Here is a 16,103-nt window from a genome sequence, read left to right on the forward strand (position 1 = left end):
AGGAAAGCTCAGAAATGGACAGCATGGACTGGTCTGTGCGACCCTGAAGAGCTTTCAGCTGTGTTTTAGTGCAAGTCCATCTGAATGACCAAGTGCTTCACTGCAGTCTCAACTTCCCCTTTCCTCTACACACTCCCTCCTTCACTCACTCATTTTCTCCTCTTTTGATGGTAATGTTTTCTTCAGCTACAGCAGCTGGACATGCCTAGTCAGCTAATTTGACTTGTTCATAAGTCCAGTTTATGCAGGAAAACATGTATGGTCAATCATGCAGTTAAAACAAAGCTTAGCTCTGCAGTGGGTCATGGCTCCATCCCCTGCAACAACATCAGCCAGAGATGGTCTATGGCACTGCCAGCCTCAGCAGCCAAGCAAGGCTGGAGGTGCCTGACAACAGCCATGTTCTTAATGGGCAAAACATGCAAAATTAGGGCTTTCTATTTTAGTAAGACCAGGCCAGGTGGAGCCAAATGGGAATTTTCTAAGGGAACCTGATTTTGTTTTGGAAAATGTGGCTTTGTCAAAACTGGAACTTTTCACTGAAATGTGCCAGGTTTTCTGAAATTTGTGTTGAGAAAGTTTTCTCAGATTTGTGAAGAATAATTGGTTAAAATCACAAATGGAACAAAATCACCAGCCCAGTGGTTGGGAGCTCCCGTTTTGGAGGCCAATGACTTAGGTCGAAATGGCTGATCCAATAAGTGAGCATTTACCCCTCTAGTTATTCGAATAGAGAGTGGTGAGTGGAGAGACCCTCCTCATAGCATGGGCTGGACAGGAGCAGGCACTCAGAGAGATGTGGGGCAGAGCGATGCAGAACCTTCGGTCCTGGGTGGATCTGTAAGGAGGCTAGAGATGGTGCAGCCTGCCCGGCGTATGGCATGTGTGCGAAGGCAAGAGCTGCAGCCACAGCCGTCAGTGTGGCCCCAGCCCAGCCTGCAGCCGTGCAGCCTCTCCCAGAGCACAGGGAATGGCTGATGGCACAGCGAAAGGCTACTCCAGAACAGGCAAGTCCCACTTCTCGTGAGAAATGTCAGAAAGTCACATTTCCACCACAGCCCATAATGGGAACGTGTTTTAAATCACAACCAGTTCTGCAGAGCAGAATAACCACTCCTCACCCACCTCTCATGATAAACACCATGGAGCACAAGCGCCTCTGATCTCTATCACTGCATCACTTCATTTCCTAACACCGCGCTTGCGAAGGCAGCAGTTATGAGATGAGCTGGCTGGTTCATCTCCAGGACACCCGTTACAATTCTGGCAAAGACAGGTGCAACACATCCAGAGAGCCACAGGCGATGCTTGGACGAACAAAGCAATTTAGGTGACACAGCCCCAAAAAGTCATGACTCCAGCCTCCACGGAGTGGCCAGTAAGGCTGAGGCCCATGGTTGTGGCAGGACCCTGTGCAAGGATCCTGCACCACTCGCTGGCCCTAGCTCAGCAGGTGCTGCCTGCCTGCAGAGCAAAGCGAGCAGTGCAAAGGTGCTGCCTCCGCATCCGCCTGCGGCCTCCCGGCCCTGCTGAGCTCTGGCCATCGGGCATGAGCCCTGGCGTATCAGCCCAACCCCAACTGGGACAGGTCCAAAATCTCGAGAAGAGTCAAGCTCGGGCTGAGGTGCAGCCAGTGCAACTCCACACATTACAGTGCCTGATGAAGGATCAGGGTGTTCATGTACCCTGAATTTCCACTGTCTTGACCAAGCACCAACAACTACCAGGACATTTGCTTTGTTTCCTAAAATCTCAGTCTGAAGCCACGTGGTTCAGTTAAAATCTCAGCTGCCAGTAAGAAAAATGTTATGTTTCTAATACTGAGGGTAGCAAGGGAAGGTTCGAAAAAGTCTTTGACCACTTAGGACTCTGAACCAAGGAGGCAAACAGAGGGGACCCAGAATTTTTAGAACCTCGTAATTTTGCAACCTGTCTCCTGATTTCAGGGTCCTGGGGCCTAGCCTGAGAGCAGGATCATTTATCCTCTTCTGTATGGACTATGAAGGACTCTTGCAGAACACAGTTTGAGCTTCCTTGGACTGTAGATTAAACAATCCCTCTCTAATCTGAGAAAGAAACATTTCAGAGTGTTTTTCATTGGATCTTTTTTTTCTTTTGCAGAGAGGAGGGGGAAGTTTCAGAATTTCGGAAAGGTCATATTTTCCCCTTCCAGCTACGAAAACCACTCTTTCACCTGTTTAGATGTATACAAATTCAGAAAGTATGTGTTGGTATAAGGTATCGCCCACAAAGACTTGTTAGATTAAAATCTAGATAAGTAGTCAAGCTTAGTCATCTTAATTTTAACTAAAAAATGCAAGCTTGCTAGATTTTTTTTCAGTGAATGATAAAAAAGAAATTCTACAAAACGCTCTTAAAACATCCAAACACCATTCAGGAAAGTCCTAACTCATTTCTAATCTTAAGATTCACAGAGTTTTGTTACACCACAAGAAAACAAGAAAGAGGAAAAGACAGGAAATCAGCCCCAACAACTCGGTCTCATAATGAGCAAAATTCGATTCAGATCCGTTGGCAGAATCCGATCAAACCCGGTCCCAGAATTGCAATATATTTTTGTGGTAGGCTGGTTCGTTGTTGTCGTTATTGCCTTGTCAGTGCTTATCCAGTTTTTGAGAAATCACGACTAAAACCTTGTGTCACTTACACACGACGCAGCAGAAAAGCCAAACGCCAGCCCAGTGGAAGATGCGCAGAGGCAGCCTGAAGCATGCTGCAGAGGAATTGCCATCCCAGCGCAGGTTCACCAGCCCTGGCCTGTTCTCTGGCCTGGCTCTGGCGCTGGACAGGACTTTTCATCTGCAGTCCACTCCTGCCGAATTCTTGCACATCTGCACTGAATTGTAAAGAAGCAGATTCCCCAGCCTGGTGGATCACAAGATGCAGCCTAAGCTCATAGGGGAGAGATCTTCCAACACACTGAAGTCAGCGGGAAACTGCTTCTGTTCCAGTGGAGCTGGAAGATTGTCCAAGGGAGTTTTGAACAGCCCTTCGCACTGCCAGCCTGATGTGTTGTCATCACATCTGGAAGTCTGTGCTATCAAAGCCCATTGCAGCTGTGTCACCTTACTGGTCTCAAAAGGGCTTCACAGCTGCCCTGGAGAATACCTAAAAACTTTCATTTTGTCTGTAGTGAAAGCAGAGCCATCGCTTGTCTTCAAGACTCTCTAGAAGGCTCTAGAAAACATTAACAGCGTAGAAATAAATACCATCTTCAAATAAAATGAAAAAGGACCTGTTGTGGCACAGAAGCTGTTTGACCACCTATACTAATTGTAACAAAAAATGCACACAGACTTCTTTAAAAATCATTTTCACGTTGGCAACTCTGTCGACTGTCCGAGTTCGCTGCAGTGCTGTGGTCTTTTGTCTACTTACGGCCAAGGGTAGAACAGCCTTTAACCTGGGCGAACAGGAGACCAGAGCCTCACAAGGGCCCAGCAAACACGGTGACATTTGCAGGTGCTCCTATGGGCCAGCCCCTGCTGCCCAGGAAGGCACAGAGTGCAGCGGCTGCTGCCAACGCCTGAGCACAAATCCTACTCCAAAGCGATTTTAAGACCAACAGGAGTACCACCACCCCTGCTCAATGCCTAGTCCATCTCTTGTGCTTCAAAGGAAGATAAAATAAACAGCAGCTGCCAAATCATACATCAAGGAGAGACTCTGCAGGCAACCAGCAGAGCCCCAGGTCAGGAAGCAGTTGCATCCCCGTAGGCATGAACCCAGGATGGTACTAGGACCATGTGGCCACACAGTGATTATTCTGGCCCTGCTCATTTCGCAGCAGTACCATCACGTCTCTTCTAAATCCGGCTAAGGCCATCATAGAGAAGTTCTCCCAACCCCAGGCCCGTCATGGGTTTGGCAGAGACAACACCACCCCACATATCACCACAGTGCCCACAGAGTCCACTGTGGTGTCTCGTGGCACTGTTCGGAGGGGTAGGAACTCTCTGGGGGCACAGCCACAGCAGGGCAGAACTGCCTTTGAAACAGTTTTGGTTGACCACGGAGGGAGGGGGTGGTTAGCCACCAAAACCCGGCACTGAAAAGTCACTGCCAGTGAAAACAAGCTTGATTTTTATCAATAATCCCAAACTAACAATTGAGAACTGAAAGTTTTGGTTTTAAGTGAAATTTTCACTCTTTCAGTTCTCTATCAACCACGAACTGTTTGCCTGAGAGGTTTCAACACAAACATCTTCATGAGCACCTCTCTTTTGGGCTGGCAGCTGTGTCCAGGCAGTTGTGGAAGTGACCTGTTCTGGGCTGGTTCTCGACATGGAAAGTTGTCCTTGTCCACGGCTTTGCCAGCAGTAGGACCAGGACCTTCAGCTGCAGGCTTAGAGTCCTGGTCTCACCTTCTGGTTGTTTTTGCCAGGGATGTCCGGGGGCCAAGCAGATGTCAGATGCTACCCCCCTGCCAGCTCGCCCCTGTCCACAGTTCACCACCTCCCTTTTGGGATTTTCCTTTAGTCACTGCGGGTGTAAGGGAGCACCCTCCGACTGGCCGGAACAGCACAGGCCCCAGAGCAGGCAGTAAACCAGCCCGGGGAGAGGAGGCAGCTGCAGCCTTCCCTTACTGGAGACTTTAGAGCAAGTTTTGGGCATTGGATTTCTTTCCTCCTTAAAGACCTATTCCTTGAATCCTTGGGACTCTGTGAGATTCTCAGCTTGCCGTAAAAAAAATGTAATTCCCAACCTTCAAGGTTGCCCAGAAAAGCCAGGAGACACAAGCCGAGCAGGATCAGAGGCACGAAGAAAACCTGTGCTCTACGTGTCCCTCTCCCTGCCTTTCTGGGGCAGAAGCAGTGGAGCAGGCATGGCCTGATATGTGAATCCTTGGATGGAGAATACATCCCGCTGCTCTCCCCAGGAGCTGGCTGGAGGCAAGCAGACATCAGGGGAACTCAGCCTTGGTGGAGCCCAGGCCAATGGATAGAAAGCTCACCCTCAACAGGAAACTCTGCTCCAGCTGCTTGAGGAACCTCTGCCAGTGAGCCAGAAATGCTAACCTGCAGGGGAAATGGCAACAAACGCCATTTCAGAAAGCAGAGACAAACCAAACCAGTGGAAAAGAGGTACAGCTGAGAACGGGCATCAGGCAGAGGCTAGCACAAGGCTCAGAGAGCTCCCGAGTACTTACTCAGGCTGAGGACAGCATGGGCCAGATTTCCAGCACAGCACATAGGTGAAAACCTGAGCGAAGGTGCAGGCTTTGACCAAACATTGGTCATCAACCAAACTGACTTTGGTCATTGCTGTTGCGAGCCCAGGGCCCTGAGAGCACCCTGTGCTGGATCTCACTGGGGTGGCTGGAAGTGTCACTGCCTCCCATGGTCGCTCAGCCCTTCATGGAGATCCGTGCCACACTACACAACAGCAGAGCTGCCTGGGGCCATGACTCCCTGGCCTGGGTCAGGCCAGCTTCAAATGACAGCACCAAGCAGTGTGTGCTGAGCTCAGGGCTCCAGCATGAGGTAGGACACGCATCTGAGGGAGCGGCGCTTTGGGAACAGCAAGATTTTCCATAGTATGGCCACCAAACCCTCCATGTTGGCTTACAAACTGCCACTGAAATAACTAAGTCAAGATTAATTCAGGAGCCTTTGCGTTTTGCTTTCACTTTTTCATTCCCGTAAGTTTAGCTTCTGAGGCATGGGCCAACCCTGCAAATGGACCAACATGTTGATGGGAATGATCACAATCTCTCGCTGCTTTGAAGGCTCTGCTCTAACCCTCTGCCGTGTTATAGGGGACTTCCACATTGCACATCTCACCTGCTCTCCAGAAGGGTCCAGATGAGCCTGTCTGCATGCAAAGATTTTCTACCAGCTTTGCTAATGAACTCACATTTTCTTCAGAGGTGCCCACCTAACAAGAAGGAGAGTACTTTTAACAAAATAAGTTTGCTGCGTGAATCCTTCCCATCAAACATGGATGAGATACTTAAAAATGCCATTATGGTGAATCCCCAGGAAAGGAGGCCAGAATCCAACAAGGTGGAAGTTACTTTATTTAGTGTGTGAGTATATAAAGGGGCAGGTAAGTTCTGAAGGCACCAAATGCCAATGATATGGACCAAAAAGCAGGTATTTATTACAAGAAACACAGCTGGGATTTCTTTCCCAGCCACTTGATGGGATCCCTGAAAGAAGGAGAGGTAACAAAGTCAGAGCAGTGTTTGTGCTGGGGTGCAAGGAGCTCCCAGTTGTTCACGCATGATCACCAATCCCTCTTGCAGGGAGGAGTGGAGTGAGGCCAGCACAGCACATCTCATGCTAGACTCATCACTATGGATGAGTCTACTCATACTCACCACACTCACACCGGACCCACTGCTGGTTCATCACAGGGGGACCAGTTCAAGGGGGAGGTTGAGACCCAGGACTGCCCAGCCAAGTAGGCTGTCTCCCTTGCTCCTGGATGATCGGTGCTGTCTCACTCACAGACATAAAGCAGGCCATGTCTTTTGCTTGTGCCTGGCTTGTGCCAGGATCAGGTTTAGTTTATAAACTAAAGAATTGAAGGGGAAAAGAAGTTTGACCCCAGAGCCGGGTGCTAATCTGCGCAAAGGAATCAGGTTCCCAGTTCCCATACAGTTTGGCCACTCTCAGTTTTGGGAGGAAGACTGGGAAGAGAGGACTACGGAAAGATGCTGGAGGAAGGCAAAGCATTTCAAATAACCAGGTTGTATTACAGAGCAGGAAGCAACTGGGGGACCATGAGCCTCTGTGCCTCATACCCTGATGGGGCAGGCACTCACACGACAGAGGGGAGGTATCACTGAGCTGAGCAACCCTCGGAGACGCTCGGGCAGCAAAGAGCAGCCTGCAGTTCAGCCATGCTGACTGTACAGACAACTATTTTATGAGTTGGCACCTCAAAGCATCTCAGGAAGCGTGGGAGTTGGTCTTCAGAGTTTCTAGACCAGAAGTGACACTGCCTGCAGCCTCTTGCTGCATCTATCTGGTTCTGATGGTCTGCTATCAGCCTGCTTCAGGTTGCAAAGATAAATTTCTGAACATGAGCTGGAAGTAACCTGGGCAGCAGGTCTTCCTGAATCTGCAGGCAGCCTAAAATGACAGCTTTGAGGAAGCAGCTACTCCTCCATCTTGCCAGCTGAGGCATGCAGTTAGCCCTAATGCCTGATGCTGGTTTTTTTGCCATCAGAGTTGATCATTTCTTCAGCTGCAGTAGGGGAGGCAAGAAGATCCCAGGGACTGAGGAGCTGTTTCTCCAAAAAGGGGAAAAGAGAAGTAATTCAAAGATAGGAGAAGAGGAAGATGGGAAGCAAAGAGCAGGAATATCTGTGATCCTAAGGGAGATCCCCTGCCTTAGAGTTATGGGCAAGAGCAGCTCAGCATGGGAGCAGCGGTAATGCCAAGAGCAGAGCTCCCGAGCCAGCTCATGGCACAGAGCCCACACGGAGCCCAGCCCGAGTGGAGCAGGCAGCTCTCCACCTCTGAGCGGCATCTGGCTGGCTCCAGACAGTGGTGATTTGCTTCGATCTTGGTCCAGGACAGGGCAAACCCAGCACCAGGAGCAGCCCCGTTCCATTAGATGGAGACCAAACAGATCTACCAAGGTGGCAGTAGCACTGGGAGCAAGACATGACACAGGGTCACTCTTCTCTCCCATGCCCCAGGGAAACCCCATCTCCCTGGGGACAGAGTCCTGATGCCCACGAGAGCACTCATAGTCGATGGGGCCTGGAGACCCTTGAGCCAGCTCAGATCTGCAGTGACCTGGGACTGGATCTGGCCCTTTCTGCTGAAATGGCTTTGCTGAGCTTCACGCTGATGATTTCAGCAGAGGTGTACGGCAGCCCTGGCATCCCCCAGGGCCCCATCAGCTCGCTCCATACAGCTGCAGCTCTGGCGCTTACAAACTGCACAGTTATATATGCATGGCTCGCGACTGAGCTCAGTTATCCACTCACCGGAAAACGAATACCCTTTGAAGCCACAGAGGGCTCATTTGCCTCATCACCACCAAAGCAAGTCTTGCAGACTACACCAATGCTCAGCTGGGCCGCTCAGAGCTAAAGAGCTTCCACTGAGCTACAGAGATGTTACAAAGGGGCATGTGCCACATGCATTTATAACAACACCGACTTAAGCGACACTTCTCATTCCCAAGGAACTGGGAGCAGATGTGCCCCCTTGGCTCGATCTTAGTCTCTGAACTTCTTCTAATTAGCTTTCACCACCTCACAGCCAGGACCAGGCACCAGTGCTCTTCAGTGGCTGCAAGGGGGATCACTGCATTGCCAAGCAGCTCCTGTGAGCCAGCCCTGCCAAGCAGGCATTCACACAGGAGAAGAAAGTTAGCTCCCAGCAGAGCCAGGGTTTCCCTCTGCTCCGGCTTCATGCTACAAACCAAGACACTCCCTTAACAAGCACCTCTGGGCGGTCGCCTCTTTTGATGACCATTTATGGAGACTGACTTGTGCTGTTTTTACACTAATTTCTGTGTCACAAAATTGACAATCTTTTAGTATCAAAGTAATCTGCACAGAGAATAATGTGTTTCAGGTTTTGTCAGAATATTATCCCAAGAAGACTAGAACAACTCTATCAGGGAGGAACTTGCTATTTAATTCTGTCTAGGGACATAATGTAGCCAACAAGGTTGTCACCTGATTGGCCTTAATAGAACATAATTCATGTAACAGCAATAAAGTAATTTTAGGTTGAAAGCAAAAATAGTAAGCCAGAAAGGAGATCTATGGTGGAAAGAAGTGATTCCATCAAATTATTCCAGCATACCTTTACTATGTCTGTCACACAGAGCCACAAAAAGGTGTTACTGGGAAGCAGGCTGCAGGGTCTGGGGACACCTAACAGTCCCAACTCACAGTGAGCAAACGGTGCAGCATCCAGCACAATTACCAATTCCAGCCTTTAAGCTTAACGAGGCACCACGTTGCTGGATTGCTCACTGAAGAATATATCAGGCAGCCAGGAATCACCTGATTTAGGACTTTGCAAGGGGGTAACCCTAAAGTCATAGGGACAGACACAACTCTTTGGGGTTGAGAACCAGCCAGTCTTACCACTGACTCAGCAGATCCAAGACTGTCCACTAAGACTTGGGTTTTCAGTGGACTTTCAAGCTGGCTCCTGGGCCAGCTGCAGAGTGGCTGTTGGAGAAGGTGAGCGAGGAGCAGTCCCCCCAGCCAGTACTGCTGGCCATCCCAGACTCTGGAAGACCTTTAGGGACTGCATGGGTTCAGGAGCACTCTTTACCTGATGTGTGAACTGCGAGCAAGGCTGTTCCTAGCACATCCTGCCCTCTCTCCACTTGGCTTAGCCGGTGGCATCCCCCTTCCTCCCCTACTCCCACCAACAGTCTCCAGCCAAAATTTCTTTTCCAAACACAGAGGGTAATCCCTGCAGCAGCCCCCAACCTGCGTCCCCCCTCTTCCCCCACCCTCTTTAGCACAGGTTACTATTAACGTGTTACACACTCATGCACGCTCCTTGTCTCCTGCTTTGAAAAACAAATTTACCTTTGTTCTGACCTTTATCTAACAGCAGGAGATCCTTGTTCTGTGACAAGTTTCAGTGACTTTGCTTTACACGGTCATAAACGAGGGAATAAAATGTCTCTGCAACCCCTCTGTGTTTCCAGAGAGCCACAGGAGGATTTGCACATTGCTTCTCTCCAGCTGTAAACTCAGTTCTTTTTACCACGTTTGCCATGTGAATGTGAAAAGAAGGCAATTCTCCCAGACAAAAAGTTTTTGAACATCTAGGTTGAAATCCCAGTGCCACTGGAGCAGTGGCCAAACTGGACTTCAGGGAGACAAGGATTCACTGCTTGGTTCTGGCCCCGTTTCCTGACTTTCCCTGTGTGGATGTATGATCAGGATTAGAAACATCTGCTCCAGGACTAGGAGCTCCATGATGCTCAGCCCTGGTTCACAAAACTGGGAGGCAAAAACTATTTCCCCTAAAATCTTTGCTAAATATTTTAAAGCAAAAAGCAGTGAAAAGTCTCCGTCTATCAGCTCAGGCACTACCTAAACTCCATGTCCAGCCAGGGCAGGAGAGGAAGAGTTAGACAAATTGTTTGGACCAACAGAGGCAACCCAAGTTAGAGTAGATAAAAACATCACCTGCTGGTGAGGAGCTCTATTTTTGTTTGTACCAAGAACAAGATTGGCTGCTATAGTATATTATTAAGGTATTTATCAACAAGGACATATCCATCCTAGCTTGTTCCAAGGATGGAGGAAGCTGTAGATCCTCAAATAAAATCCTGTGGCCAGTATGGGCAGATACTACCAGTCTCTTGGGGACCTCAGAGCATTCAGAGAAGTCAGCTCATATTGACTCTCTGCAAAGTTGTTTTTGCATGGCTGAGAGAAGCAATCATGCCCATCAATGACAGTTAGCGAGGAGATTTACAGAGTCACATTTAACGAGAACAGGGCTCTCCAGAAATGGTGAAGACTTATGTTGAAGAGCCCACAACTGTCTTGGCTGCACTCAGTTCAGATTTTCAACCAAGAGACCTGAAAACGTACATTTGGAAGAAAGGGAAAATGTTGAGATTCCCAATGACTGGACCATGCTGCACAGGCCACAACTTAGACCAAGATTACATACAGCAGTTCCTAAGCCCAGCCCAAAACAACCCCTCCTCCACATCCCCTCCATACAAAAAATGAAGACAGAACAGTTTCAAGGCTCACAAACAAGGTGGGAAAAGAGATCTGCGAGTATCTCGTTAACTGAGGGGTAGGCTTCAGCTTCTTTAACACTGAATTTGGAGCCACTGCTTAGAACTTACCTCCCATAAAGTATATTACAGGAACATTATAGATTGCTAATTTGCCAGATTGCTACATATAGTATTTTGGGAGGTGGTCTGAGGGACAGTAATACAAGAGTAAGGCTGAATAACCCCTCTAGTGCCAATGCCCATCTTTTCTCTATCTTGGCAAGCCCACCAAGAAAAATGAAAGATGTAGAAGCCAGTCCCTCTCCAGATATCCTTGACTCCAGTAGTCTCCTATTTTGCCTGCATATTCTACAGAGTCAAATCATCTAAACACTTCTAAATCTTACTGGAAAAAGAATATTGAAACCACAATCCCTATGGGAAAATCCTATACTTAGAGAAAGAAAATGAGAGCTCATTCACACAAGTATGGCAGCTCCGGACTTTATCGATGTCATGCAACGTGGGTGCCATAAATCCCCATACTAAAAACCAAGACACGGTGATGTTAACTCTGGCTTTTTTTTGCTTTCTCACTTGTCAAAATCACAACAGTAAACCAGACTTCCAAAAAATATTCAAATCGTATATAGAGCCATAATTCTTGTGAACACAGTATAAACAACTTCTGCATGACCCTATTTGGAAGAGACTTATTTGGAACAGGAGCCTTCATCGTGCTAATACTCTGGTTACTGCCCAGCAACAGTTTCTGCAACTGTATGTTATTAGTCAGTTAGGTAGGTAGGTAGGTAGGTAGGTAGAAAGAGAGAGAGAGAGAGAGAGAAAAACAAAAATTTAAAGAGGACCGACTGAAGCCAGGGAAGCTGCACGGTGGAGTACCGCCGAGTCAGTTCTCTCCCTCCCAACCCTTGCCATCATTTCTGCTCGCCGACTGTCCTCTTTGTGGGCTGCACTCTGCTCCCTTGCCTGGGAGAGCTGAGCTCCGCGAAGGCTGCCCGACTGTCACAGCCAGCCCTGGGACACCTTGCCAGTCACAGAGAAGCAGCTGGGAGCCGAACTTTTTCTTTTTGAAATTGCAGCTTAGCTTAATATTACGGCAGCAAGAGGAAGGCCAGAAACCAGGCACTCCGTGAGTTTTCTGTGTCTTATATTTGGCTGTATTTCTTTTCTCTTTCATTATGTTAGTCAGGTGTTAAACAAATAAAATCAATTTTGAACTTATAAAAAGCAATTGGAAATGTCTAGTCTTTTATAGTGAAATCTCAACTGCAGCAGCCCACAGCACTTGGAGAAAAATCAATCATCGTTTCCATCCCGCTACGTGTGCTACTAAAATTAAGAATTGATGTTCGACTGCAAAGGAAAATTATTTCAAGAGAACCACCTTAGCAACAGTTCTCAGTGTTCATAAAACTCCTGTTTATGGTTCTTCTCATAACAGACAAACTCCTACATTCCACCATGAATTATAAATATTAATGGCTGATCCTGATTTACATACAGTTTCCATCTTAATGGGCATCAAAATTGCAGGCAGGGCAACAGCACCACTTACGGCAATAGCAAGTAGTAAACAAGTCATCAGCCTAAAGATGTCATAAACCAAAGTGTTAAACGCCCCTATAATAATTGCACCCTCCCCCACATCCAAATGAAACTTCATATTATTTTGCCAGTGGCCTTTTCATAAAGACAGGATGCCTGATGAGCTGGATAGAGAGACATCTGAAGAAGCACTTAAGTCTGATGTGGCCTAAATATTTTAGTAACGTGCTATGTCCATTTGAAAGCACCTCTCTCCGTATCTTGTCCAATTTATTGCATGCAGGCCTATGTAACTTGCATGATCCGAGGAAACATGCACACCACATTAATGTTCCTCCCATGCATGCTACAGCCACACCAAAATGCACCTATTCCTCCAGATAACTCCTGTCCCTCTAGCAGGATCTATTTTCATTAAGTTAGGCAATTGCCACATGACTACCTGCAAGTTGCTGTTTGTCCTAACCACAGGGCCATGCAACATCATTTACCCCGGTTTGTCCTACACGCCTAACTGAAACCCTGAGGACTGGCACAACGTGCTCCTCTCTGGAACCAAAAGCTGCTCTCAGCCTGGTTTCTACAGCCAGTTTTCTCCAACTCTGTGTGCTGGAGGTTGTGGTGATAACAGATTCGCTTGGCTTCAGTGGGGCTTAAACCAAATCTGCAGCTATGTTAGGAGACAGAACAGCCAATGCTTAGGAAGAGCCAAGTCAGAGCCCAGCGCTGATTCATGGCTCCGTCTGCCTCCCAAACGTTCACGCTGGACCTGCAGACCTGACCCCCTCCCAGGGAGCTCAGCAGCCTAAAGCACTCTCAGAAATGGCAAGTAGGGTGATGAGCACTGCACCAAATGCGGCTTTTTCACAACCAGCTCAGTTCTAACCACCTGTTCCTCCCAGCCACTGCTCTGCTAGCCCATCACGGTCCCCAGAGGAGCGACTCAACGTCATTTACACTGTCCTCCTCTGCTGAGCTCTTGGTCTTTATACACGCTGGCCCTTGCCAGCTGAGAGACAGAAAGCTCTTTTGTGATTCTCAGCTCAAATCTGTTACAGAAAGGAGCAACATTTTCTTCAGCGTAAATATTTTAGAGGTGCTTAGCGGGGTGCAGTGACTAATTACCATGCTTCAATTAGTGTTCATGGTATTGCAGCCCTGGAATCTCTCTTCCATGGCCACGGTGGAAATATGCTTCCACCTTCTCGGCATTCCCTCTTAAGCTGGTGGAGAGAAACTGCATGGCTCTGCCTCTGTCATGTCCTCCCGTTTTTCTTTCAAGTCACATACTGTATCTGTTTCAAAAATAGTTTAGTCAACTTTTAGAATTCAATAACTGACTTTGATAGAGAAATTACTGTTCCAGTATATGGTAAATGACAGCGGTCTAGAACACTGTTAAATTTAAGTCTGGAAAATGAACTTTAATAAAATGTGCTCCAATAATGTACTGTGACAGCTTTTAGTGAAATCAACTCCAACACTTTGATTCTCCCAGGAACGCAGTGAGATATACTCTAGCGGCCTTGAGCCATGGAATAAGAAAGCAGACAGCTTTATGATAAATGGCCCTAGAAACCTAAATTACAGCTGCAGCAAATGAACAATATGTTGAAATTACTCAGTGACTTTTTGTGGCAGCCACCGAGAGCTGTGGGCAGCCGTCTCTGTGCACGGCTGTACACTGACACCTAGCGGGACAGCCCCGGGCGAGGAAGCAGCCCGCCTGCTCCTCGGCCGGGCCGTACACCACAGCCCGCCCTGGAGCAACCCACAGCTTCAGGAGAGGCTGCGTCCAAAGGAGTTTGCTGAAGCAAGGCTTGTGTTTCCTGCCATCATTTGTTGTGAGGCATTCAGTACATAAGCCTTGGGATAAAGTGCTTTTTTTATTAATGAACACCAAGAATAGTCAGCCCTCAGTGATGCTAAACATCAAACCAGCGTGATGCAGTAAAATGTTGGGTTATTTATGGAACTTCTTCTTGTCCTGTGAGCAGTTTTGATTTCTAAAGGCTGCACCTTTGTCAGCCCCAAAACTAGGTTATTACCTCTCTTCTTGTTGCCACTCTCCCTGGCAGGGTCCCACCCCACTTGCTCCTTACCCAAGGGCGTGGATGGGGGAGAAAGCGAAGGATTTACTGTGGATCAGTCAAGGTTTAGTGATGCTTGGGCAGAGAGACACCACATTGCAAAGAAAAGTCAGAGGAGGCTAACGTGTAACCTGCTAGTGAAGCAGCTGGGTGCTAAAATTCAGTGTAATCACACCGGGACTGTTTAAAACCTTCCTTAGTGTGAATAAGCCACAGCACTGATACTCCTCCACAGGACTACCTGCCATTCTGCTTTCTCTTTCAGAGAAATTGGGTGCTGTGAGCCCAGCTGCTTCAGATCATTACCAGTGATGGTACCAACTGCCACGGAAAGACCTTTACAATATAAATGCTCTATAGCTCAGGAAGCAAGAGGGATGCAGTAGGTTGATGCTGATGCTCCTTTTTGAAAAGGAGCCTGGAAAAAGCACTGTTCATGCATCCTTTTGGGCTTCAGGACTCTAATCCCCTCAAAGCTGCTTAATATCTACAGAAGCCAGAAGATATCCTGGGACTTCACAAGAGCAAGTGCCAGTGCTTTCTCTCAGCCCTTGGAACGTAAACTGCTAACAAGGAGGTCTGGGAACACTCAAGCGTGCTTGTGAAGAGAGCAGGGGGAGAACAGGCTCTCTGGGGACTGGCTGGAAGAAGGCAAAACTGAGGATCCTCAGCAAATGAAACCTTTCCTTCAAGAATCAGATGGAGAAGAGTGATTTTCTTAGGAGAGTTTGGAAAGAAGACAGAGATGGCATGAAACAGTGTCAGTCAAAACAGGGCTCAAATCATGCATGAAAAGTGATACTATCTATTAAGTAAAATGTGCAATGTTTAGCATTTTGTGGATAATACACTAACAAATTTCAAAATAGTATTAGTAATGGAATGAACTGTAATTATGAATCAGTATTACAAATAAACTGCTTTGTGTCCTGAAACTCATGCTCACTTCTGAAGGTGGTAACATTAAGAATTAACTTTTCACTGAAGTTCTTTCTGATAGAACAGTAATATATTTATTTTCAGGTCTGAGAGTTATGTCTCCAATGCTGCCAGCACCTTCAGCTCCTGAGCACAAACACGCTGCAGTTCCCAGCCACACTAGGGCCTGCTCTCACTGCCTCGTGACGCATCCGGTATGCTCACTTCTGCCTCACGGGATCTCCTCCCATCCCCATACTGTGGCAAAGTGACAGCTTCCAACAGGAGTAATACAGGAATCTCCTCCTCCATGCTAAAGCATTGGCAACAAATTCCTGCTCTCCTGACTTTTGTCTAAATAAAAGACTATTCAGCCTTGCAGGTGGCACCACCAGTCGTTTGACCTATTAAGCTCAGTGGGTTCACAGGGCCATGCTGCTCCTTCAGAAACACACAGCAGGCAGCAAGACTTGACCGACTTTTCGGACAGATTCACTCACACGAGCAGCTCACCCTTTAGCTACTCTGGTAACCTCGCTAACAAGCACCAGCGTGCTGAAGCGCGACAGAGGAAAGATGATCAGGTGAGCTGCCAGCTATTGCACACACACACACACACACATATATGTATATATATGTATGTGTGTATGTATGCATGTGCATATATATATATACACACATATATATACAGACACGCACATATGTATGTGTGTGTGTGTGTATATATATATATATATATATATACACACACACACGTCTAGAGGGAGGGAGAGAGAGAGAGAGAGAGGTCGTCACGCTAAAGAGGGCAGCAGAGAGAAGCCTTCTGGTCAG

Source organism: Apteryx mantelli, chromosome 18 (assembly GCF_036417845.1).
Source record: "Apteryx mantelli isolate bAptMan1 chromosome 18, bAptMan1.hap1, whole genome shotgun sequence".
Classification (NCBI taxonomy): Eukaryota; Metazoa; Chordata; class Aves; order Apterygiformes; family Apterygidae; genus Apteryx; species Apteryx mantelli.